The sequence below is a fragment of the Bos grunniens genome, chromosome 7 (assembly GCF_055505025.1).
Source record: "Bos grunniens cultivar Pamir isolate PY7600 chromosome 7, Bosgru_T2T1.0, whole genome shotgun sequence".
In the NCBI taxonomy this organism is placed as follows: domain Eukaryota; kingdom Metazoa; phylum Chordata; class Mammalia; order Artiodactyla; family Bovidae; genus Bos; species Bos grunniens.
In genome coordinates this window covers 32,759,450-32,784,477 of record NC_141171.1, presented here as the reverse complement: position 1 = coordinate 32,784,477, position 25,028 = coordinate 32,759,450, and the positions used below count along the sequence as shown (strand labels likewise).

The window sequence follows — 25,028 nt, the reverse complement described above, 5'->3', positions numbered from 1 at the left end:
ATAGTATTTGAGATTGTCACATATGTGCTTTGGACTCTGTGGGAGAGGGAGAAGGTGGGATGATTTGGGAGAATGGCACTGAAATATGTATAATATCATATATGAAACGAGTCGCCAGTCCAGGTTCGATGCACAATACTGGATGCTTGGGGCTGGTGCACTGGGACGACCCAGAGGGATGGTATGGGGAGGGAGGAGGGAGGAGGGTTCAGGATGGGGAACACGTGTATGCCTGTGGCGGATTCATTTCAATATATGGCAGAACCAATACAATATTGTAAAGTTTAAAAATAAAATTAAAAAAAAATAGGTTTATCTTTACACTTAAAGAACTTGCATGAATCATACACACTCTCAGGTAAATTAATAATGGCCTTCATGACCAAATAAAACAAGCCTTTGTTAAAATATCTTGCAATATCACCAATTCAACTAAAAAGTAAACACCTGATAAGATTTAAATTTTGCTTTTTAGGACAAGTTGACTCAGTTAAAAGCCTATGGAGAGTAGTTTAATTTCCTTTTAGTGGTTTAATTTCCTTTCCTAAGTTACTCTCATTAGTAGAGTTTTAAAGATATATATGTTTTAGTGATGATATGAGTATAATAAAATACATTCAATATGCAGGTCATACCCTTACTGCAATAATGCACTTCTGTTAGCTCAGCTGGTAAAAAATCCACCTGTAATGCAGGAGACCCCAATTCAATTCCTGGGTTGGGAAGATCCCCTGGAGAAAGGATAGGCTACCCACTCCAGTATTCTTGGGCTTCCCTGGTGGCTCAGATGGTAAAGAATCTCCCTGCGATGCAGAAGGCCTGAGTTTGATCTGTGGACTGGGAAGATCCTCTAGAAGAGGGCATGACAACCCACTCCAGTATTCTTTCCTGGAGAATCCCATGGCAGAGGAGCCTGGTGGTCTACATTCCATGGGGTTGCAAAAAGTCAGACACAACTTAGCTACTAAGCACACAGAAGATGCTGCATTTCATCCACGGCCACAAGAATAGCACCTGAGCATTTATCATTGATCACATAGTTTACTCTAAAAAGGAGTTTTTAGCTTTACCAGGCTGTCATTATTAAGCTCTATCTGAAATTTTTTAAACGTATCTCAGCACCAAGTACAAGAGCATATGATTTCTATCAATCTATTTACAGAACAATGTACCAATCTCACTTTATTATATGTGTTTTTAATATAATAATGATTGTGATCATTAAAGTGTATCTGCTTATTATTGAATGAACAATTCAAAAATTCCATTTCTAATATCCTCTTCATTTCAAAATACAAATAATAGAGAAGAATTTTAGAAACCAGAAGTCCTTACCTTCTCCACATTTATAGGAAATTACATTTTTAGATGACAAGCTCAATAAGTTGAAAGTCACCATGGTAACTTTTATAATAGTCACAAGTCATAGAAAATTACCTTAATAATCAAAGATTGATTATGCATTGTGGGAACCAAACAGGAAAAGCAAACAGTATGCCCTAGCCTGTCTGTTTTCTCTATTCTTCTGGCACTGCCAATCTTATACAAGATATAGGCAGTACTCTGTTTCACAAACTAAGTTCAGTGCAAGTAGAACTTTGAAAATATTGAACCAATATATGGCAGTGTCTCTCTGTACCTCATCCCCACCCAGAATCTGCAGTCATTCCATCTATAACAGGAGAGAATATCATCTTAGGAAGAAAAAAAGAATGGAAGTGATATTGTTTACACATTAGAAGAGGTAGGAAAACAAAAAGAAGAAGTAAGAAGATGTGGCTTTCCAGATGGTGAAATATTGGAAGAGGAATATCAGAAAAAAAAGGAAAGGTCAGGTATCAGTGTTTGCTTCTCTAAGAACAGAAGGGTGTAACTGAATCATCCAAAAATGTATGCAAGATACCACTTGTATGACTATGAGTCCTTTTATGTAGAGGTAGAAAGAGCGGAGGGTTGGGATTTAGAAGCAGGAATTTGCAGGCCTTTTTTGATCTCCTTTACTTCTGTGACCCATTCAATAGGCCATATGAGTGATTTTGGATGACTTTAGTTGAGAGAAGTGTTTAGCCCAATTACCATATTGATTCAGCTATCTATTCATATTATAAATAATCCTTTTATAAAAGCATTGTGCCTATATTCTCTCTTCTTTGTGAATGTGTACTTTTGGATTATAATCCTAGAAAGTCAAACACACGAGTGTCTCTTTAATTTTACTTGATATACCAAATTATACTGTTTAGAGTTTGAACTGTTAGATATTCCCACCAGCCATAATCTGAAATAATTTACGTTCTCCAGTCTCACTGATAGAGTATATTATTGAATTTAGTATTTTTGCCAGTCATATAGGTGAGAAATAATGCATCTGTTGTTTTAGTTTTTCTTAGTCTTAGTGAGAATGGATATATATTTTTTCCACTTAAGGGTTTTTTGCATCCTTTTTTTGGTGAATGGTCCATATATTTTGACTTTTTTCATTCAGCTTTGGTCTCAGTTTTTAACGGCTTACAGACCACTTGATCTGCCTCTTGAGAAATCTGTATGCAGGTCAGGAAGCAACAGTTCGAACTGGACATGGAATAACAGACTGGTTCCAAATAGGAAAAGGCGTATGTCAAGGCTATATATTGTCACCCTGTTTATTTAACTCATATGCAGGGTACATCATGAGAAACGCTAGACTGGAAGAAACACAAGCTGGAATCAAGATTGCGGGGAGAAATATCAATAACCTCAGATATGCAGATGACACCACCCTTATGGCAGAAAGTGAAGAGGAACTCAAAAGCCTCTTGATGAAAGTGAAGTGGAGAGTGAAAAAGGTGGTTTAAAGCTCAACAGTCAGAAAACGAAGATCATGGCATCTGGTCCCATCACTTCATGGGAAATAGATTGGGAAACAGTGGAAACAGTGTCAGACTTTATTTTTTTGGGCTCCAAAATCACTGCAGATGGTGACTACAGCCATGAAATTAAAAGATGCTTACTCCTTGGAAGGAAAGTTATGACCAACCTAGATAGCATATTCAAAAGCAGAGACATTATTTTCCCAACGAAGGTTCATCTAGTCAAGGCTATGGTTTTTCCTGTGGTCATGTATGGATGTGAGAGTTGGACTGTGAAGAAGGCTGAGTGCCAAAGAATTGATGCTTTTCAACTGTGGTGTTGGAGAAGACTCTTGAGAGTCCCTTGGACTGCAAGGAGGTCCAACTAGTCCATTCTGAAGGAGATCAGCCCTGGGATTTCTTTGGAAGGAATGATGCTAAAGCTGAAACTCCAGTACTTTGGCCACCTCATGCAAAGAGTTGACTCATTGGAAAAGATGCTGATGCTGGGAGGGATTGGGGGCAGGAGGAGAAGGGGACAACAGAGGATGAGATGGCTGGATGGCATCACCGACTCGATGGACGTGAGTCTGAGTGAACTCTGGGAGCTGGTGATGGACAGGGAGACCTGGCGTGCTGCAATTCATGGAGTCACAAAGATTTGGACACGACTGAGCGACTGAACTGAACTGAATATATAAAAGAAAGATTTTCTTACAATTTAATATTTGCCTGTCGATTTTTTATGAAAACGTTTAACATCCTGAAGTGAAAGTAACTCATGTATAAACTTCATTTTTGACCATTTCAATGATTTCCCTCAATTGAGTCTTCCCAGAGGAAATGTTAGTTCTTAATTCTATTATTTGAGGTAGATTATTTCAAAATCTTCTTGAGCACAATTCTGGCTTATCCTGGTTTCTGAGGTTGGCCCTTTTGATCACTTACAAGCCTATCATTCAGTTTCAAGTGTTTCTAGTTACTCTTCATTGGAAAAGTGATTTACATTGAGTCATTCATCCCAGATATTATCATCTTCTTCCTGACGAAGGCTTCTGGATCGATAGGTTTTCTGTCTCAGTACTTTTGAGATGACTGTTTCTCCCTCTTCTACTTTGTATTGTTGCCTACAAGAAAAATGCTGTTATCCTCATTCTTATTCCTCTGTACTTAATGTCACATTTTTTCACTAGTCATGATTTTTCTATTTAGTACTGTCATTAAGCAATTTGTTTATGGTATGTCTTCATGAAGTTCCCTTTTTCTTTCTTATAAATGGAGTATATTAAATTTCTTCTACTTGCACATGTATAGATTTTTATCAAATCAATAAAAAATGTAACCATGATTTGTCACTCTACCCCAGGTTTCCATCATTTTCTGGGTATTTACACATGAATTTGACTCCATGAAACTGCTAATTTTTCAGCCTTTTATATTTTTGAATTTTAATTTATTATTTTCACTTTAATTTTTTAAATTGAAGGATAATTGCTTTGTAGAATTTTGTTGTTTACTGTCAAACCTCGACATAAATCAGCTGTAGGTATACACATACCCCCTCCCTTTTGAAACTCCCTCCCATCTCCCTCCCCATCCTACCCCTCTAGGTTGATACAGAGCCCCTGTTTGACTTTCCTAAGCCATACAGGAAATTCCTGTTGGCTGTCTATTTTATATATGGTAATGTAAGTTTCCATGTTACTCTTTCCATACATCTCACCTTCTACTCCCCTTTCCCCATGTCCAAAAGTCTATTCTCTATGTCTGTTTCTCCATTGCTTCCCAGTAAATGAATTTTTCAGTTCCATTTTTCTAGATTCTGTATATGTGCATTAGAATATGATATTTATCTTTCTCTTCCTGACTCACTTCACTCTGTATAATAGGTTCTAGGTTCATCTGCCTCATGAGAACAGACTCAAATGCTTTCCATTTTATGGCTGAGTAATATTCCATTGTGTATATGTATCACAACTTCTTTATCCATTCATCTGTGGATGGACATCTAGGTTGCTTCCGTGTTCTAGCTATTGTATGTAGTGTTGCAATGAGCAACGGGATATATGTGTCTTTTTCAACCCTGCTTTCCTCAGGGTATATGCCTAGGAGTGGGGTTGCAGGGACATATGGTGGTTTTATTCCTAGTTTTTGTAAAAGAATCTCCATACCATCTTCTATAGTGGCCATATCAATTTACAGTCCCACTAACAGTGCAACTAACACCCTATGCAGCCTTGACTGTTTGTAGACATTTTGATGATGGCCATTCTGACTGGTGTGAGGTGATATCTCATTGTAGTTTTGATTTACATTTCTCTAATAATGAGCGATATTGAGCATCTTTTCATGTGTTTGCTAGCCATCTGTATGTCTTCTTTGGAGAAATGTCTGTTTAGGCCTTTTTCCCGCTTTTTGATTGCGTTGTTTGTTTTTCTGGTATTGAGTTGTATGAGCTGTTTGTATGTTTTGGAAATTAATCCTTTGTCAGTTGTTTCATTTGCTATTGTTTTCTCCCATTCTGAGGGTTGTCTTTTCACCTTGCTTATAGTATCTTTTGTTGTGCAGAAGCTTCTAGGTTTAATCAGGTCCCACTTGTTTACTTTTGTTTTTACTTCCATTACTCTAGGAGGTGGGTCATCAGAGAAGGCAGTGGCACCCCACTCCAGTACTCTTGCCTGGAAAATCCCATGGATGGAGGAGCCTGGTAGGCTGCAGTCCATGGGGTCATGACTAAGGGACTTCACTGTCACTTTTCACTTTCATGCATTGGAGAAGGAAATGGCAACCCACTCCAGTGTTCTTGCCTAAAGAGTCCCAGGGACGGGGGAGCCTGGTGGGCTGCCATCTATGGGGTCACACAGTTGGACACGACTGAAGCGACTTAGCAGCCGCAGCAGCAGGAGGTGGGTCATAGAGGATCTTGCTTTGATTTATGTCATCGAGTGTTCTGCCTATATTTTCCTCTAAGAGATTTATAGTTTCTGGTCTTACATTTAGGTCTTTAATCCATTTTGAGTTTATCTTTGTATATGGTGTTAGGAATGTTCTAATTTCATTCTTTTACACCTAGCTGTCCAATTTTCCCAGCACCATTTATTGAAGAGGCTGTCTTTGCCCCATTGTATATTCTTGCCTCCTTTGTCAAAAATAAGGTACCCAAAGATGCATGGGTTTATTTCTGGGCCTTCTATCTTGTTTCATTGGTCTATATTTCCATTTTTGTGCCAATACCATACTGTCTTGATGACTGTAGCTTTGTAGTATAATCCAAAGTCAGGAAGGTTGATTCCTCCAGCTCCATTCTTCTTTCTCAAGACTGCTTTTGCTATTCTAGGTCCTTTGTGTTTCCATATGAATTGTGAAATTTTTTGTTCTAGCTCTTTGAAAAAAAAGTCATTGGTAATTTGATAGGGATCACATTGAATCTATAGATTGCATTTGGTAGTATTTCATTTTCACAATATTGATTCTTCTTAACCAGGAATGTGGAATATCTCTCCATCTGTTTATGTCATCTTTGATTTCTTTCATCAGTGTCTTATAATTTTCTGTGTACAGTTCTTTGTCTCCTTAGATAAGTTTATTCCTAGATATTTAATTCTTTTTGTTGCAATGGTAAATAGGGTTGATTCCTTGATTTCTCTTTCTGATTTTTCATTGTTAGTATATAGAAATGCAAGTGATTTCTGTGTATTGATTTTGTATCCTGCAACCTTGCTAAATTCACTGATTAGCTCTAGTAATTTTCTGATACTATCTTCATGTTTTTTTGGTATAGTATCATGTCATATGCAAACAGTGAGAGCTTTACTTCCTCTTTTCCAATCTGGATTATTTTTATTTCTTTTTCTTCTCTGAATACTGTAGCTAGGACGTCCAGAACTATGTTGAATAATAGTCACAAAAGGGGACACCCTTGTCTTGTTCCTGATCTTTGGGGGAATGCTTTCAGTTTTTCACCATTGAGAATAATGTCTGCTGTAGGCTTAGAAAGCTGAGAGCTGAAGAATTGATGCTTTTGAACTGTGGTGTTGGAGAAGACTCTGAGACTCACTTGGACTGCAAGGAGATCCAACCAGTCCATCCTAAAGGAGATCAATCCTGAGTTTTCATTGATAGGACTGATGTTGAAGCTGAAACTCCAGTACTTTGGCCACCTGACATGAAGAGCTGACTCATTTGAATAGACACTGCTGCTGGGTAAGATTGAGGGCAGGAGGAGAAAGGGATGACAGAGGATGAGATGGTTGGATGGCACCACTGACTCAATGGACATTAGTTTGGTTAAACTCTGGGATTTGGTGACTGACAGGGAGGCCTGGTGTGCTGCAGTTCATGGGGTCACAAAGAGTTGGAAATGACTGAGTGACTGAACTGAACTGTAGGTTTATCATATATGGCCTTTACTATGTTGAGGTAGCTTCCTTCTATGCCCATTTTTTGAAGAGTTTTAATCATAAATGGGTGGTGAATTTTGTCCAAGGCTTTTTCTGCATCTATTGAGATTATCATATGATTTTTATCTTTCAGTTTGTTAATATGGTGTATCACATTGTTTGATTTTGCATGTATTGACGAATCCTTGCATCCTGGAATAAACTCAACTTGATGATGGTATATGAGCTTTTTGATGTGTTGCTGAATTCTGTTTGCTAAAATTTTGTTGAGGATTTTTGCATCTATGTTCATCAGTGGTATTGGCGTGTAGTTTTCTTTTTTTGTGTTGTCTTTGGTTTTAGTATCAGGGATGGTGGCCTCATGGAATGAATTTTGAAGTGTTCCTTCCTCTGCAGTTTTTTGAAAGAGTTTTAGAAGGATCAATTCAGTTCAACTCAGTTCATTGCTCAGTCGTGTCGGACTCTTTGCAACCCCATGAATTGCAGCACACCAGGCCTCCATGTCCAACTCCCGGAGTTCACTCAAACTCATGTCCATCAAGTTGGTGATGGCATCCAGCCATCTCATCCTCTGTCGTCTCCTTTTCCTCCTGCCCCCAATCTCTCCCAGCATCAGAGTCTTTTCCAATGAGTCAACTCTTCACATGAGGTGGCCAAAGTATTGGAGTTTAAGCTTTAACATCATTCCTTCCAAAGAACATCCAGGGCTGATCTCCTTTAGGATAGACTGGTTGGACCTCCTTGCAGTCCAAGGGACTCTCAAGAGTATTCTCCAATACCACAGTTCAAAGGCATCAATTCTTTGGCGCTCAGCTTTCTTCACAGCCCAACTCTCACATCCATACATGACCACTGGAAAAACCATAGCCTTGAATAGACGGACCGTTGTTGGCAAAGTAATGTCTCTGCTTTTCAATATGCTATCTAGGTTGGTCATAACTTTCCTTCCAAGGAGTAAGCGTCTTTTAATTTCATGGCTGCAGTCACCACCTGCAGTGATTTTGGAGACCAAAAAAAAAAAGTCTGACACTGTTTACACTGTTTCCCCATCTATTTCCCATGAAGTGATGGGACCAGATGCCATGATATTCGTTTTCTGAATGTTGAGCTTTAAGCCAACTTTTTCACTCTCCTCTTTCACTTTCATCAAGAGGCTTTTTAGTTCCTCTTCACTTTTTGCCATAACAGTGGTGTCATCTGCATATCTGAGGTTACTGATATTTCTCCCAGCAATCTTGATTCCAGCTTGTGCTTCCTCCAGCCCAGCATTTCTCATGATGTACTCTGCATATAAGTTAAATAAGCAGAGTGACAATATACAGCCTTGACGTACTCCTTTTCCTATTTGGAACCAGTCTGTTGTTCCATGTCCAGTTCGAACTGTTGCTTCCTGATCTGCCTATAGGTTTCTCAAGTGGCAGGTTAGGTGTTCTGATATTCCCATCTCTTTCAGAATTTTCCACAGTCTAAGGATAAGCATTAGCTATTCTCTAAATGCTTGACAGAATTCTTCTGTGAAGGCCTCTGGTCCTGGGCTTTCGTTGTTTTGGGAGATTTTTGATCACAGCTTTAATTTCAATGCTTGTAATTGGGTTGTTCATAATTCTATTTCTTCCTGGTTCAGTGTTGGAAGAATTAACTTTTCTAAGAATCTGTCCATTTCTTCCAGGTTATCCATTTTATTGCCATATAGTTGTTCATAATAGTCTCTTATAATCCTTTTTTTTTTGTATTGTCTGTTGTAAACTCTCCTTTTTCATTTCTAATTATGTTGATTTGATTCTTCTGTTTTTTTCTTGATGAGTCTGGCTAAAGTTTTGTCAATTTTGCTTATTTTCTCAAAGAACCCACTTTCCATTTTATCAATCTTTACTATTGTTTCTTTCATTTCTCTTTTTGGTTATTTCTGCTCATATCTTTTGTGATTTCTTTACTTCTACTAATCTTGTGTGTTTTTTTTTTTTTTGTTGTTGTTGTTCTTTTTCAAGTTGTTTTAGGTGTAAAGTTAGGTTGTCTATTTGATGCTTTACTTGTTTCTTTAGGTAGGATTGTATTGCTATAAATTTCCCTCTTAGAACTGCTTTTGCTGCATCCCATAGTTTTGAGTTGTCATGTTTTCATTGTCATTTGTTTCTAGAAATTTTTTGATTTCCCTTTTAATTTATTCAGTAACCTGTTGGTTATTTAGAAATGTGTTGTTTAATCTCCATGTGTTTGTGTTTCTTACAGTTTTTTTTTTTCCTTGTAATTTATATCTAGTTCCATAGTGTGTGGTCCGAGAAGATGCTTGATATGACTTCAATTTTTTTACATTTACTGAGGTTTGATTTGTGACCTAAAATATTCTCTATCCTGGAGAATGTTCCATGTGCACTTGAGAAGAAGGTGTATTCTTCTGCATTTGGATGGGATGTTCTGAAGAAATCAATGAGATCCATCTCATCTAACGTAAAATGATCTAACGTATCATTTAAGACTTGTGTTTCCTTATTAATTTTCTGTTTTGATAATCTGTCCATCGGTGTGAGTGGGGTGTTAAAGTCTCCTACTATTATTGTGTTACTTTCAATTTCTCCTTTTATGTCTGTTAGTGTTTGTCTTATGTTTTGACATGCTCCTATGTTGGGTACATAGATATTTACAGTTGTTATGTCTTCCTCTTGGATTGATCCCTTGATCATTATGTAGTGTCCTTCCTTATCTCTTGTAACCTTCTTTATTTTAAGGTCTATTTTGTCTGATATGAGGATTGCTACTTCAGCTTTCTTTTGCTTCCCATGTGCATGGAATATATTTTTCCATCCTCTCACTTTCAGTCTATATGTGTCTTTAGATCTGAAGTGCATTTCTTGTAGGCAGCATATATATGGATCTTGTTTTTGTATCCATACACCAGTCTGTGTCTTTTGGTTGGGGCATGTAATCCATTTACATTTAAAGTGATTATTGATATATATGTTCCTATTGCCGTTTTCTTAATTCTTTGGGGTTGATTTTGTAGATCTTTTTTCTTCTCTTGTATTTCTTGACTATATAAATCCGTTTAACATTTGTTGTAAAGCTGGTCTTGTTGTACTGAATTCTAAGTTTTGCTTCTCTGAAAAGCTTTTTATTTTACCATCAATTTTGAATGAGATACTTGTTGGGTACCGTAATCTTGGTTGTAGATTTTTCCCTTTCAGTACTTTAAATATATCCTGCCATTCCCTTCTGGCCTGCAGAGTATCAGCTGAAAGATCAGCTGTCAGGTTATGGGGTTTCCCTTGTATGTTACTTATTCCTTCTCCCTTGCTGCTTTTAATATTCTTTATTTGTGTTTAGTCTTTGTTAGTTTGATAAGTATGTGTCTTGGCATGTTTCTCCTTGGGTTTATCCTGTATGGGACTCCTTGTGCCTCTTGGACTTGATTGACTATTATATTTTCTATGTTGAAATTCTCAAGTATAATCTCTACAAAAATTCTCTCATTCCCTTTCTTTCTTCTGGGACCACTATAATTCAAATGTTGGTGTGTTTGATACTGTCCCACAGGTCTCTGAGATTATCCTCCATTCTTTTCATTCTTTTTACTTTATTCTGCTCTTCAGCAGTTATTTCCACCATTTTACCTTCTAGCTCACTGATTCATTCTTCTGCTTCAGCTATTCTGTTATTGATTCCATCTAGAGTGTTTTTAATTTCAGTAATTGTGTTGTCTCTGCATGTTTATTCTTTAATTCTTCTACGTCTTTGTTAATTGGTTCTTGCATTTTCTCCATTTTGATTTCAAGGTTTTTGATCATTTTTACTATCATCATTCTGAATTCGTTTGCAGGTAGTTTGCCTATTTCCTCTCCATTTATTTGGACTCCTAGTTTCTTCTTTCATTTGTGTAATATTTCTCTGCCTTTTCATTATTATTTCTTTTAACTTATTGTATTTGAGGTCTCCTCCCAGGCTCCATGGTTGAATTCTTTCTTCCTTTTGGTTTCTGCCCTCTAAAGTTGGTCCAGTGGTTTGTGTAAGCTTCTTATAGGGTGATATTTGTGCTGAGTTTTTGTTGGTTTGTTTTTCCTCTGATGGGCAAGGCTGAGTGAGGTGGTACTCCTGTCTGTTAATGATTGGGTTTGTATTTTTGTTTCCTTTGTTGTTTAGGTGAGAGGTCCTGCACAGGGTGCTATTGGTGGTTGGATGATGCCAGGTCTTGTACTCTAGTGGTTTCCATTATGTGAGTTATCACTATTTGATACCCTCTGGGGTTAGTTCTCTTGTAGTCTAGGATCTTGGACTCAGTGCTCCCACCCCAAAGGCTTAGGACTTGATCTCTGGTCAGGAAAAAAGATTCCACAAGTGGTTTGTTATGGCATTAAGTGAGATTAAAAGAAATATCCCAAAACAAGAAACCGAAGATGAACCACAGACAAATGGCAGTTACAAAATCAGGCAAATAGTAATTAAAATAATGGAATATACACATATACATATACACCCATGAGAAAAGTCAAAACAGTCCAACAAAAATAAAGTATAATAAATTAACCTGGCAAACAAAGAAGTCAAAAATTTTATTTACCAGTTAAGACCAAAACTAACTAAAGCACAAATTGGAAAACAAAACTAAAGCAAGGTGCCAAATGGGGAATAAAGCAATGAAAACATAACTAAGAAATAGGTTGAGAGGAGAGGAAAGAAAAGGAAGAAAAATTAGATATGCAAAGTTGGAGGTAAATGAAGAAGATGTGTGTGTGTGTGTGTGTGTGTGTATATATATATATATATATATGTATATATGTATATATGCTGCTGCTAAGTCGCTTCAGTTGTGTCCGACTCTGTGTGACCCCATAGACTGCAGTCCACCAGGCTTCCCATCCCTGGGATCCTCCAGGCAAGAACACTGGAGTGGGTTGCCATTTCCTTCTCCAATGCATGAAAATGAAAAGTGAAAGGGAAGTCACTCAGTCGTGTCTGACTCTAGCGACCCCATGGACTGCAGCCTACCAGGCTCCTCCGTCCATGGGGTTTTCTAGGCAAAAGTACTGGAGTGGGGTGCCACTGCCTTCTCTGATATATATAATTTTTAATATATATATATATATTAAAGATTAACTGCAAGGGGAAGAGAGCAGTAGGAAAGGCAAACAAAGGAATACATTTAGAAAAATATAATAGGTTTTAAAAACTTAAAAGTTAAAATTACAAAAATGAAAAAAAAAATAAAAGGAAAAAGAAAGAAAAAAAAAAAAAAGGAAAATTCCGCAGAACTGCAAAAGCCCAACATAGATGCAAAGGTTTATAACAACAATAAAAAATGTGACTGAATATACACATATACATAATCACCCATAAGCAAAATCAAAACAGCCCAACAAAAGTAAAATAGAGTAGATTGACCTAGTGAACAAAGGTCCGACTCTGTGTGACCCCATAGATGGCAGTCCACCAGGCTTCCCATCCCTGGGAAATGTTGGGAAAAGCCCAACATAGATGCAAAGGTTTATAACAGCAATAAAAAGTGTGACTGAATATACACATATACATATACACCCATAAGCAAAATCAAAACAGCCCAAGAAAAGTAAAATAGAGTAGATTGACCTAGTGATCAAAGGAAACCAAAAATTATATCTACCAGAACAAAACTAACTAAGCACAAACTGGAAAACAAAACTAAAGCAATGTGCCAACTGGGGAGTAAAGCAATGAAAATAAAACTAACAAATATGTTGAGAGGAAGGGAAATAAAGAAAAGAAAGAAAGAATAGCTATGCAAAGTTAAATATAGGTAGATGAATAAGATTTACATACATTAAAGATTAAGTGCAAGGGGAAAAGAACAGTAGAAAAGGCAAACAAAAGAAAAAATGTAGAAAAATATACTAGGTTATAAAAAATTAAAATTATAAAAAGAGAAAAGAAAAAAAATGGAAGAAGAAAGAGAAAAGGATAAAAAAAAGGGGGGGGGGGGCGGGGAAACTCCACAGAACTGCAATGGCCCAAGTTAGAAGCAGAGGTTTGTAACAACAATAAAAAGTGTTACTGAATATATACATATACACCCCTAAGCAAAATCAAAACAGTCCAACAAAAATAAAGTACAGTAGATTGATCCAGTAAACAAAGGGAACCAAAAATTACATCTACCAGAACAAAAGTAACTAAAGCACAAATTGGAAAACAAAACAAAAGCAAGGTACTGATTGGGGAATAAAACAATGAAAATAAAACTAACAAATATGTTGAGAGGAAGGGAAAAAAGAAAGAGAAAGAGTAGATATGCAAAGTTAAATAGAGGTAGATAAAGAAGATTTATGTATATATTAAAGATTAACTGCAAAGGGAAAAGAACAGTAGGAAAAGCAAACAAAGGAATAAATGTAGAAAAATAATAGGTTTAAAAAATTAAATTAAAAAAAGAGAAAAACAAAAAACAAAAAAAGCCTCTCATAACTGCAAAAAGCATAGAGGCAGGTTTTTAGCAACAATAAAAAATGTGATTAAGGGGAAAAAAGACCAAAAAAAGCTCAAAAAATTAATTGGATTTCATAGTGCCAATAAAATTGACAACTACAACAGAGGAAGGAGAAAAAGAAAGAAAAAAAAAAAAGTCCAAAAAAATCTATAGAACAAGTTAAAACATAAGAGTAATAAATGTTTTTCTTGAGTCACTGCTGTCAGTGTCACTTCCCTCACTGGGAGTCACAGTCCACCTCACCTCCCTAGGATGCCCTCCAACACTGTGCTGATCTCTGGACCTGCTGTGGGGGCAGCTCATATCCTAATCTGGTCTACTCCTCTGTGTTGTTGCCTCCATGTCCACAGCTATCAGAACTAGTGTGTTTTCTTTTGTGGGAGCTCTCAATAACCTTTTATATACTCCATAGACACAGGGTCTGCCTAATTGATTGTGTGGATTTAATCTTCAGCTTGTACAGTTGGTGGGAAGGTTTGGGGTCTTCTTCCTTAGTCACACTGACCCTGGGTTTCAATTGTTGTTTTATTTCCACCTCTGCATGTGGGTCACCCACTGGGGTTTGCTCCTGAGGCTGCCCTGGAGGACTTGGGTTTGCCCCTGTGAGGGCCAGGTGCAGAGGTGGTGCAGCTGCTTGGGTTGCAGGAGTTCTGGCAACACCGGGTACTCAGGGGAGTTGGCAGCTAGGGCAGCAAGAAATATAGTGCTCTAGAAGGGTATGGCAACCAGTATTGGCCAATACGCTCCAGTATTCTTGCCTGGAGAACCCCCTTCCTGACCAAAGAAGCCTGGCAGGCCACAGTCTATAGGGTTGCAAAGAGCTGGACACTACTGAAGCGACCCTGCACACATAAGCGCAAGACTTTTTTTTGCCTATGGCAGATCTGCCCCAGTGCGAGTTGAGCACGAAAGTGGCTCAGCTGCTTGGCCTGCAGGGACCCTGGTGGCGTCAAGTGTGCAAGGGATATGGACTGCCTCCTTTGCAGACGTTATGGCCCTATCAGAGTCTTTTTTCAAGCCTCTTGTAACTGGCAATCAGAAGGCCTCTTTGGCCAGTCTTTCTCCATAGCTCCACCCATTCAGGCACTTAGATGACTTCCTCGCCTGAAGTTCTTCTCTGTTGTTCAGTGTATAAGGCACATAGAGGGCACCCCTCTGCCCACCACCCCACTCTCTTGGCTGGGGTCCTACTCTGTAGATGGGCACTTAAACAGGCACCCTGGGTGGGGTCCTACTCTGTAGTTCAGTGTGTCAGGCGTTTGATGGGCCAGCCTCTCTATTTTTCAGCTGCCAATGCTGCCGTGTGGGGAGAGATAGGCTATGGTGATGGCTCCACCCCCTACATGTGACTCAGCAGTATCGCCTTGCTTCCATGGCTGCCGGCTTTCCTCCTCAGGCATTTCCCACCAGTCTCCTCCCTCTCATCCCCTCCATCCATCTCTCTGCCGTCAACAGCAGCCCTTGCCCGAGGATTGCTCCACAGTCCCTAAATTCCAGTTCCCAGCCACTGTGCCATCTGGGGTATGTATGTAGTGGCAAGGACTGTCTGATTCTCATTCCATTTAGGCTGCCACAGATGAGCTGTTTTACTCTCAGCCACGAATGTTTCTCCTCTGACTCAGGCAATTGCCCTGGTGTTGGAATTGGACCCCTGCTTCAATTCGCCCACCCACCAAGGGCAGGTCCAGGCCTACTAACACTCCTGTTTTTCCCCCTAGCTCTTTGGTCCTACCAAGTTTTGTGTGGGTCTATATATTCTTTTCCACTGATCAGGTACTCCTGTCTGCTCTCAGCTGGTGTTCTGCATGCCCTTCTGTGTCTGAAGATGTATCCCTGATGTATCCATGGAGAGAGAGGTACTCCGTGTCTACCTACTCCTCCACCATCTTGTCCTCCACTGTAATGTTTAATTGTACTTTTTAAATGGAAGTGGTGGTTCAGAAGGTAAAGAATTCCAGTGTGTGTGTGTGTGTGTGTGTGTGTGTATACACATACATAGCTATATATCGCTATGTCTTTTTTTGATGAGATACATTGGCTAACATGATTCATGATTCACAGATTGTAAAATTAGAAAAAGATGGTATAGATTTATTACTTTTTCAGGAAAAAATAAAATCAGTTTTAAAGAGCATAGAAAGTAGAAGAATATACACAGTAACACTATATCCTCTTTTTCTTCTGCTCTTTCCAGATAAGTTTAAGGATTGGTTATATTTAGCACCATTCATTTTATAGTTATCTATGGAGCTATTGATTTTATAATGGGGATTTTACCTTTAAATCATTTGAGCCTTTGTCAAGAAGCCTGGAGGTAATCTATGGCAAATAGTTGGGCTCAAAAAATTCTTATAACATACAGAATGCTCCTAATATCTCTGACCTCTATTTGTGCCACAGTGAGGTCATCCTTTTGTTTTCTGCCAGGCATTCCTAGTGAGTTTGCTCCCACGTTTCTTCTGTTAATATGAATTGCACCCCACGTTCTGACTTGAAACATCATTCTGCTTTTGATTGTGTCATCATGTTGCCATGTTCTTCTGTTCTTCTCTAGTAATGTGATGATTTTTTCTTTTGTCCGTGGTAGAAGTTCTTTAACTTAGGCACTATTAAAACTTTGGATCAAATAATTTTTGGCTGTGGTTGGGGTGGAGAGCTGTCTTGTTCATTGTAGGATGTTTAGTAGTGTTCCTGCTGCTACTGCTGCTGCTAAGTCGCTTCAGTCGTGTCCGACTCTGTGCAACCCCATAGACAGCAGCCCACCAGGCTCCCCTGTCCCTGGGATTCTCCAGGCAAGAACACTGGAGCGGGTTGCCATTTCCTTCTCCAGGTCATGAAAGTGGAAAGTGAAAGTGAAGTCACTCAGTTGGGTCCGACTCTTTGGGACCCCATGGACTGCAGCCTACCAGGCTCCTCTGCCCGTGGGATTTTCCAGGCAAGAGTACTGGAGTGGGGTGCCATTGCCTGGCCTCCAAATATTACATGCAAATAATCTTCCCCTTCCTTCTCTTCCCTAGTTACAACAATCAAAAATATCTCTAGATGTTGCCAAATGTCTATGCCCTGTGGAACACCATTCTGTCCTATGATGTTCCTGATTATTCATCCTTTGCAAGAAGAACTTATATTTTAGTTGACTTTCTTTCTTTAGCTCCTCTTATCTACAACCATAACTCACAACACCCAGATATTGGCAAGGATGTTTTCTTCTAAGATGGCTAGGTTTCAAGTATGTAGTAACCATCTAAAAATACTGAGTTGGGTAATTCTTCCTCAGGTGACTCTATATTTTTTCTAGGGACTGGAAAGGCATCCAAATGGATGACCATGTTACTTTCATAAAACAGTCAGTGTAGTTACTCTTACAAATCACCTCAAGTTCTAAGCCAAATTTCAGACAGAACCCTTATCACTATCTGTTTAAAAATGTTTAAAAGACTAGTTTTAGAGTAGTTTTATATTTACAACATAACTGAGTGGAAGGTACAGTGTTTTCTCATTTACACCCCCCCACCTATGCATATCCTTCAGTCTTATCAACAGCACCCACCAGAGAGGTCTGTATGTATATTATATATATATATATATATATATATATATATATATATATATATATATATATATATATATATATTCTTTTCAACAAGATGAGCCTACATTGGCACATTATAATTAACTACCTAGTGGCTCAGATGGTAAAGAATCTGCCTGCAATGCAGGAGACCTGGGTTTGATCCCTGGGTTGGGACGATCCCCTGGAGGAGAGCACACCAATGCATTTCGGTATTCTCGCCTGGAGAATCCCCATGAACAGAGGAGCCTGGTGGGCTACAGTCCATGGGGGTAACGAAGAGTCAGACATGACTGAGTAATGGAGCACAGTCCACAGTTTACCCTAGCATCCTCTGTTGGCTTCCCCTGTGGCTCAGAGGTAAAGAATCTGCCTGCAATGCAGGAGACACAGGTGACTTGGGTTCGATCCCTCAGTCAAAAAGATCCTTTGGAGGAGGGTATAGCAACCCACTCCAGTATTCTTGGGCTTCCCAAGGTGGTGCTCGTGCTAAAGAATCAGCCTGCCAATGCAGGAAACACAGGTGACTTGGGTTTGATTCCTAGGTCGGGAAGATCCCTTGAAGATGGAAATGGCAACCCACTCCCATATTCTTGCCTGGAGAAGTCCATGGACAGAGAAGCCTATCAGGCTACAGTGTGTGAGATTGTAGAGTCAGACATGACTGCACACACACACACACACATATTCATTGTTGGTATTGTACATTCTGTGAATTTATACAAAAGTATTATGTATACCCATTGTTATGATATCATACAGAGTCTCCTTACAGTCTTCTGCCTGTTCATCTACACACACACACACACACACACACACACACCTTGACCCTGGCAACCAATGATCTTTTAACTGCAACTATATTTTACCCTTTTCCAGAATTTCATGTAGTTGGAATCATACAGTATGTAGCCTTTTATGATTAGCTTCTTTCTCTTATAGATTCCTCCATGTCTTTTTATGGCTTAATAGCTCATTCCTTTTTAGTGATGAATAATATTCCATTGTCTAGATGAACCAAAGTTTATTCTCTATTCACCCACTGCAGGATATCTGGTGTGCCTTTGGCAAGTATGAAAGCAACATCCTTTAAAATATACAAATTCTGCTATTATCTTGCCTTATTATATAAGCCTAAGATTGTTTATATGCCATATGTTTGGGCTTGGACTGTATTTATTGTCAGAGCAGTTATATGTCTTCTGATTTCAGAATAGTCCTCAAAGCCCTGTTTAAAACATAGTCCAGTTCTAGAGTTGGGAGATTTTAAATGCTGCAGTGTACAACACATATAAAAGTTGGAATATGAGCACTTCCTATTGCTAGGGTAGAGAGGCAGTCATTAACAGGGCCTAAATATACTGGAGACAGTCCTGACATTTATAGTGTTTTGTTATTCTACTTTTCAAAAAACTTACAGAGAGAGTGTTTGAAATGAAGTTGTGTCACATTCTGGGCTATTACATAGATGATAGATAAACAGATATCAAAATACTATCCCTTAGGGTAATATCTTAAGTGCTCTAAAGAAATGAGGTAAAGCACCAAAACACATTACACATGGAATACTTACATCTCAGTTTTAACAGTGTGATTTTCAAATAAATCCTAGCTTTATTTGCATATAAATTGTTGGATATAAGTCAAGAAGTTAGCAATGTGAAAATTATCACTTTGTAAATATCAAGAATAACAGTAAAATGTCCAGCAAAATAGTAAATATAACCTCAATTTTTTGAATTAATATTTATTCTAGCCTATATAAAGAAATTCAATATATGAAAAATGGTCTTTAAAAATTGGGTCTGAATAATATATAAAAAAAGTTTCCTTAGAATAAAAGATGTAATTTTCTTGAAAGATCTGTTTTGGTTATATCATGACTACTAAAATTAAATTTCCGTTCAGTTCAGTCGCTCAGTTGTGTCCGACTCTTTGCGACCCCATGAACCGTAGCACGCCAGGCCTCCCTGTCCATCACCAACTCATGTACACCCAAACCCATGTCCATTGAGTCGGTGATGCCATCCAGCCATCTCATCCTCTGTCGTCCCCTTCTACTCCTGCCCTCAATCTTTCCCAGCATCAGGGTCTTTTCAAACGAGTCAGCTCTTCGCACCAGGTGGCCAAAGTATTGGAGTTTCAGCTTCAACATCAGTCCTTCCAATGAATACCCAGGACTGATTTCTTTAGAATGGACTGGTTGGATCTCCTTGCAGTCCAAGGGACTCTTAAGAGTCTTCTCCAACACCACAGTTCAAAAGCATCAATTCTTCAGTGCTCAGCTTTCTTTACAGTGCAACTCTCACATCCGTACATGACCACTGGATAAACCATAGCCTTGAATAGATGGACCTTTGTTGCTAAAGTAATGTCTCTGCTTTTTAATACGTTGTCTACGTTGGTCATAACTTTCCTTTCAAGGAGTAAGTGTCTTTTAATTTCATGGTTGCAATCACCATCTGCAAGAATTTTGGAGCCCAGAAAAATAAAGTCAGCCACTGTTTCCACTGTTTCCCCATCTATTTCCCATGAAGTGATGGGATCAGATGTCATGATCTTTGTTTTCTGAATATTGAGTTTTAAGCCAACTTTTTCACTCTCCTCTTTCACTTTCACCAAGAGGCTCTTTAGTTCTTCACTTTCTGCCATAAGGGTGGTGTCATCTGCATATGTGAAGTTATTGCTATTTCTCCCGGCAATCTTGATTCCAGCTTGTGCTTCCTCCAGCCCAGCATTTCGCATGATGAACTCTGCAAATAAGTTAAATAAGCAGGGTAACAATATACAGCCTTGACGTACTCCTTTTCCTGTTTGGAACCAGTCTGTTGTTCCATGTCCAGTTCTAACTGTTGCTTCCTGACCTGCATACAGGTTTCTCAAGAGGCAGGTCAGGTGGTCCGCTAGTCCCATCTCTTTCAGAATTTTCCGCAGTTTATTGTGATCCACATAGTCGAAGGCTTTGGCATAGTCAATAAAGCAGAAATCGATGTTTTTCTGAAACTCTCTTGCTTTTTCAATGATCCAGCAGATGTTGGCAATTTGATCTCTTGTTCCTCTGCCTTTTCTAAAACCAGCTTGAACATGTGGAAGTTCATGGTTCATGTATTGCTGAAGCCTGGCTTGGAGAATTTTGAGCATTATCTTACTAGCATGAGAGATGAGTGCAATTGTGCAATAGTTTGAACATTCTTTGGCATTGCCTTTCTTTGAGATTGGAATGAAAACTGACCTTTTCCAGTCCTGTGGCCACTGCTGTTTTCCAAATTTGCTGGCATATTGAGTGCAGCACTTTCACAGCATCATCTTTCAGGATTTGAAATAGCTCAACTGGAATGCCATCACCTCCACTAGCTTTGTTTGTAGTGATGCTTTCTAAGGCCCACTTACCTCACATCCAGGATGTCTGGCTCTAGGTCAGTGATCACACCATCGTGATTATCTGGGTCATGATGCTCTTTTTTGTACAGTTCTTCTGTGTATTCTTGCCATCTCTTCTTAATATCTTCTGCTTCTGTTAGGTCCATACTATTTCTGTCCTTTATTGAGACCATCTTGGCATGAAATATTCCCTAATAAAAGTGGGCTACCACTAAAAGAGAAAAAAATTTAGAACTCAGAACTTTGCAATTTGGTGTCAGATGTAAAACATTCAGTGAAATATACCTCAGTATAAATATACCTTAGAAAAAACTTTTTAATAAAAAAATTTAAAGAAATTATTGAGCCAAATATTGATCTAACGAAATAATGAAACTTGAATTAGAAGTGTGTGGTACAAGTTTCAAATGAAGAGAGTAAACCTGAATAAAAAGAACAAAAGTGTTAAAGAAATGATTAAATATTTGGCAAAACTAATACAATATTGTAAAGTTTAAAAATAAAATAAAATAAAAAAAATTTAAGTAAAACATGTTGAGAGGATTCATACCAGCCATTAAGAAGTAATAAAAAACATTTTCAGCAGTATTGAAATGGGGTCTCCCAGATGGTTCAGTGGTAAAGAACCTGCCTGCCAACACAGATGAGTGACTCAGGGGACTCGATCCTTGGGTTGGTAAGACCCCCTGGAAAACAAAACAGCATCCCACTCTGGTATCCTTGTCTGAAAAATCCCGTGGACACTGAGCCCTGATGAGCTATGAGATCTGGTGTGCTATGGTCCTTGAGGTTGCAAAGAGTTGGGCACAACTAAGAGACCAATCAGAAAGTGAAGAGGAACTAAAAAGCCTCTTGATGAAAGTAAAAGTGGAGAGTGAAAAAGTTGGCTTAAAGCTCAACATTCAGAAAATGAAGATCATGGCGTCCAGTCCCATCACTTCATGGGAAATAGATGGGGAAACAGTGTCAGACTTTATTTTTTGGGGCTCCAAAATCACTGCAGATGGTGACTGCAGCCATGAAATTAAAAGATGCTTACTCCTTGGAAGGAAAGTTATGACCAACCTTGATAGCATATTGAAAAGCAGAGACATTACTTTGCCAACAAAGGTTCATCTAGTCAAGGCTATGGTTTTTCCTGTGGTCATGTATGGATGTGAGAGTTGGACTGTGAAGAAGGCTGAGTGCCAAAGAATTGATGCTTTTGAACTGTGGTGTTGGAGAAGACTCTTGAGAGTCCCTTGGACTGCAAGGAGCTCCAACTAGTCCATTCTGAAGGAGATCAGCTCTGGGATTTCTTTGGAAGGAATGATGCTGAAGCTGAAACTCCAGTACTTTGGCCACCTCATGTGAAGAGTTGACTCATTGGAAAAGACTCTGATGCTGGGAGGGATTGGGGGCAGGAGGAGAAGGGGACGACAGAGGATGACATGGCTGGATGGCATCACTGACTCGATGGACGTGAGTGTGAGTGAACTCCGGGAGTTGGTGATGGACAGGGAGGCCTGGCATGCTGTGATTCATGGGGTCACAGAGTTGGACACGACTGAGTGACTGAACTGAACTGAACTGAATTGAAGAGACCAAGCACAGGTGATCATGAAAGTAACATTGTAGTTACATTCTGAACATATTTTCAGAAATCTGAAGAAATAATAGATCTTAAAAGCAAACATCAGAAAAGGATCAGAACAGTTTCAAAGTTTGTATTAGTATTACTAGATCCTAAGAAAAGCTTTTAGATCAACAGCTTTTAAAAAAGGGTATGTAAACCAGATAACATGAAGTAATTATTAAAAAACAGTCTATCTTGATTACAGGTATATTATTAAAGCATAATAATTGTTAGTGTGATAAATTTGAAATTTCCTTACACAGTTTTAAGTATGTATTACTTTTTCCTTTGCCCTTATACAAAGGAAAAAAATATTTCCATTTTCTTTTAATTATAGGAATGCAGGATTCAGACTCCTTTTTCTTTATTTCTACCTTTATTCCTCACATCTGGTATGGATTAAACAATTCCAGGTCCCTGGGCTTTAACTATGACTTGCTGAACAGAAATCTGATAGCTCATTCTTTGAATTCCTCAATTCTAGAAAGGAAAGAAAAATATCCAATTTTGACATTTTAGCAGGCTTTCCTCTGCTTTCTGCTAAAATGTTACAGTTTCCTGATGTTTACATACATTAACTATCACACAGTTACACAACTGAGGTGGTCAGGGTACTAAAGTTACAGTCCTTCCTAGAGCAGACATATAAAAATCAGAATATAAACAACTTTGTAAAGAAACATGAAGCTCAGAAGGAGATAAAAGGAGTTGGGTTTATTAACTTTATATCTCAAGGAAAGTATATAATGGGTTTTAAAAATTCATTTCATCGGGTAATGTATCGGTTTTCCATAAATGTTGATGATTATAATTACCATATGTAATCTGTTTTTTCCTTGTGGAAATGAATCAAGTTTATAAAAATGAAAAGGTTCTGCTTTGATAATGATGTGACATGGTTTATGAAATGAAACTGCTATTCTTTCAAAAATTTGGTTGAATAGTGGAGCTATTTTGGTAACAAATTATTGCTAAATTGTTAGTTAAAACTTAGTAGAGGAGAATAGCCATTGCCACTCACACATTTGTCTTGTGGCTTTTGGCAATGATGTTGGAAAATTAAGGCCGCCAGTGTGTTCTTGTTAATTGTCCTTGTTATTTCTCAAGAAAACCTCCTCATAACCATTGTGGTTTCAGTTGGACTGTGTGTAACACAGTGTCCCAGGCTCTCACTCTTCACTAGGAACCTAAGGATTGGTGTTCATGTTCCTTGTGGCTTCCTTGAGATAAATATGCAACAAGAAGTATTGAACCTAACCATTTTATTATCATCAAGGACTTTTGCTGCTTTTGTAAAATTTGCCAATCCACTCATTTTATTGTTCATGTCTGTTTTCCAGATTTCTCTTTTCCTCATCCCATGTGGCAACGTAATTTAGTTTCTGAAAAACATGTGGCTTATCATCTATGCTTATTAGTGCCTAGATTAAATCACAGAGCCCAAATACGTAAAGAACTTAGTTCTAGCTTAGGCTCTTCCACCTACCTGAGTCACTGTGATCAGATTTCCAGAACCTGTGATACCTAGTGGAGTGTACAATGAAAAGGCACTTATGAAACTTCTTGAGACTTGTCTGAAGAATAGACTGATACTTACAGTTTTTGTGTTTTCTTTTTGCTTAAAATTGTAATGCAGTGGAACAAATAAGAACACTCTTGGTTTTATCTTAAACTAGAAATTTTGAATGTTATTTTTGATCCAGTATTTGAGGAGCAGCCTTTATAATAGCTATGCTAATGCTTCTTGCTTTTATAGATCACAGGCAAATGATAATATGACCAAGATAAGTTAGTCTTTGCACTTTTATCTCTAAAGAGTTAATTTTCCTATCAGTTCATTTTCCAGCAGAGAACAGTGCACTAAAACGGGGGCAATTGGCATGAGTTTAATAAGGTATTTTTAAAAGATAACAAAACCAATACAATATTGTAAAGTAAAAATGATAATAATAATAGAAACCAACAGGGAAGAATGAATAGGCCCAGGGCTAACAGTATGGGAAGTTAGGCTTGAAGGAGCCAGTGGGGAGAGCTATAGGATGGTTATACAGGGTTCCTAGCCTTTGGTAGAATAACACTAGTAACAGTTGCACTGACAACTAGCTACCTCAGCAGGAGGGGAGTTGTACCCCAACAGCTCTCTCCTCCTACCCTTTGAATCCTAAGAACTTATTGTTCAAACATAACCAAATCTAAAGGGTAAAATATTTTTGTATTTGTTTATAGAAAGCAACATCCTGAGTTTTGGAACAAGGTAAAGAAGCCTGGAAGAAGGACATAAAGAGACAAATGGGGAATGACCAATACCTCTGTAACTTGAAGCTTTTTAACCTGAAGATCTCAAAGTTCTTTTCTGCTTAGCAGTTCTGCCTGACTCTTACCTGTAGCTCTTTGCCACACCTCAAATATATTTATGCAATTTTATATGGCCTTATTGTATTATATCAATTGTGATTTATCATTTCCATAATGCTTTACTTAGAGCATGTTTTACAGTCCTTTTTGTTACTTGCAATTTTATTTTTTACTGTTGATAATATAATGATACAAAGGGGAATAATAGACTGTGAGAAGCTCAGTGATAAAGAATCCTCCTGTAATTCAGGGGACCCAGGAGATGAGGGTTCGATCTCTGGATCAGGAAGATCTCCTGAGGAGGAAATGACAACCCACTCCAGTATTCTTGCTTGAAAAATTCCATGGACAGAGGAGCCTGGCAATCTGCAGTCCAAAAGGGGTCCCAAAGAATCAGACATAACTAAGCATGCATGCACAAATGAGA

General features: G+C 38.4%; 1 protein-coding gene across 2 annotated transcripts in view; it reads left to right on the top strand.

Annotated features, from left to right (window-relative positions):
* The window catches only part of LOC147369014 (protein FAM170A-like), a 52,942-nt gene extending 28,272 nt beyond the window's left edge, over positions 1-24,670 (top strand). For both annotated transcript variants that reach the window (XM_086410715.1, XM_086410716.1), the window contains exon 6: positions 24,473-24,670. The gene's annotated coding sequence lies outside the window, so the exon portion shown is untranslated. The remainder of the gene's footprint in view (positions 1-24,472) is intronic.
* The last annotated feature ends 358 nt before the right edge of the window (positions 24,671-25,028 follow it).